This window comes from Hemiscyllium ocellatum, chromosome 15 (genome assembly GCF_020745735.1).
Source record: "Hemiscyllium ocellatum isolate sHemOce1 chromosome 15, sHemOce1.pat.X.cur, whole genome shotgun sequence".
Classification (NCBI taxonomy): domain Eukaryota; kingdom Metazoa; phylum Chordata; class Chondrichthyes; order Orectolobiformes; family Hemiscylliidae; genus Hemiscyllium; species Hemiscyllium ocellatum.
Genome location: NC_083415.1, coordinates 6,542,983 through 6,545,097, shown reverse-complemented (window position 1 = coordinate 6,545,097; position 2,115 = coordinate 6,542,983). Strand labels below are relative to the sequence as shown.

At 44.6% G+C, this 2,115-nt stretch overlaps 1 pseudogene; it reads left to right on the top strand.

Annotated features, from left to right (window-relative positions):
- The first annotated feature begins 1,493 nt into the window (after positions 1-1,493).
- LOC132822638 (small ribosomal subunit protein eS12-like) lies at positions 1,494-1,895 on the top strand (annotated as a pseudogene).
- The last annotated feature ends 220 nt before the right edge of the window (positions 1,896-2,115 follow it).

Here is a 2,115-nt window from a genome sequence, read left to right as displayed (position 1 = left end):
CCACCACCAAAATCTCTTGCTTTTTAACCGATTGCTCACCTGAGTGGCCAAATGATGCTTACTAGCAAAGCCCATTACGGCTAATGGAAACCGTTAAAGATGTCGGGGTTAGGAAGAGCAGGAAAGAACTAAATCATTATTGAGTTAGAAGGGGAAATAAAGCACTGTATCCCTCGCAGTGCCCACCTATCTCTAAAGGCATTGAACCCATTGATGGACACTGCATGGTCCCTCTTCAATAACACCTGAGCTTGAACATAGCTGCCAAAGAGGGGCAGACAGTCACAGGTAAGACTCCTTCCACAGCCCGCTGTCTGGGCCTGTTTATAGCCTGTTTATAACCAGACCCAAGAGCAGATCCACAAGAAGGTCCTTCAAAATGCCAATACCCCTATGCACTGGATTATCAAAGATCAGGAGAGTAGGGCTGAAGTGCAACTTTTAACATGACAAAAGATTTTGCAAATAACTAAAAAGTGAAGCACAATCAATTTATACATGGTCCACAGACTCCATCGCATCACAAAATAAACATTTGGGCTGGGAGGAGTAAACTGCTACAATCTGCAATGCAGCATTCTCCACCCATGTCCCCAATAGAAAATGGGAGGACTCCCACGCAATGCACCCTCCAATGGGGACCCCAACCGCGTGGCGGCATAAAAGCATGCCAGGTGGCAGACATAAGAACCTTCCTCTTCAATACAGAGTCTAATGAATGTCATCTGTTCTCAATCAAACCTGGGCGTCCTGGACCCTTAAAGAAATCTGTTTTTCCAGCACTGACAACTCCTAACAGTACTGTCCTGGACAGTTGCATCTGCAGCAAGCAGTTTGGTGAGGAGGAGGTCAAGTATATTTTTTCTTTTTTTTTCCCTCATCATCTGCCACAGACCCAACCTAGCAGCTCAATCAAGAGTGCTGCAGCTGAGTCATTCTTGATGATAAACACTGTTCCCCTCACAGAGTACATTCTATGATCTTGCTATCTTCAGTGTGTCTTCCAAGTGGTGTTTCAAGTGGAGAAGTACTGGCTAATCAGCTGGGGTGGGCCGGTGGCATGGTGTAGGATAGGTTGTAATCAGCATGAGATTTCCTTCCCAAAGCCATGAGAATTTAATGTTGTGAAATCCCAGAGCAACTCCCTCATGAATGAAAACAACTGTCCTGCCACCTCTGGTAAGTACATCCTAGCCCATCAACATGACAGGAAGGATGTCTGGAATATTGTTTGTAAGGTATGATTCCTTGATAATGTCTGTGTCAAGCTGTTGCTTGACTAGTTTATGGGACTATTCTGCCAATCTTGACACAAATGTTGTTATTCAGGGCAGGTTACTGTCTGTTACGTGTCAATGGATAGCCAGGATCAGATCCCCTCTGTGGTGGGAGTAAGATAACAGTGTGATAGACATTTCTTTGCCATCTTGTCCCCTCAATCCTTTCTCTGTCCTCGTGCATGAAACCACCACCTTCCAGCACTGCCAGTCCTGATGGCCAAGGAACGCACAACTGCAGGTAATGTCATGATGTGAATACTGCATTTCAGGAAGTATTGAAAACTGCATGTATCCATGATAACTTGTGTTGTCCTCTCTGGAAAGATGTCAAGGTGCAAGTGGCAGGTTCACGGGTGTGCCCTGACAGGCAATTGTGATGAGGCACAATACATTGGTAGTTGGTAAAAGCACTCTGTTGAGCATGGGATCCACCTGGTGAAGGCTGATGATGACAAGAAGCTTAGTGAATGGATAGGTCTATGCAAACCAGACTGAGAAATAAAGTCTCACAAGATTGTAGGCTGTACTTGTATGATTGTCAAGAATTATGGCAAAGATCATCAAGCCAAGGATGTCATTGACAATTATTTCCAAGGAAAATTATATGTTTTGTAAGTTAAAAAGGAAAATGTAAAAGAAACATGTGATAAATTAGGTGATTCTGGGCCATGGGCTTACGGACTGATCAGGCTGAAAATGTGTTGCTGGTTAAAGCACAGCAGGTTAGGCAGCATCCAAGGAATAGGAAATTCGACGTTTCGGGCATAAGCCCTTCATCAGGAATGAGGAGAGTGTGCCAAGCAGGCTAAGATAAAAGGTAGGGAGGAGGGACTTG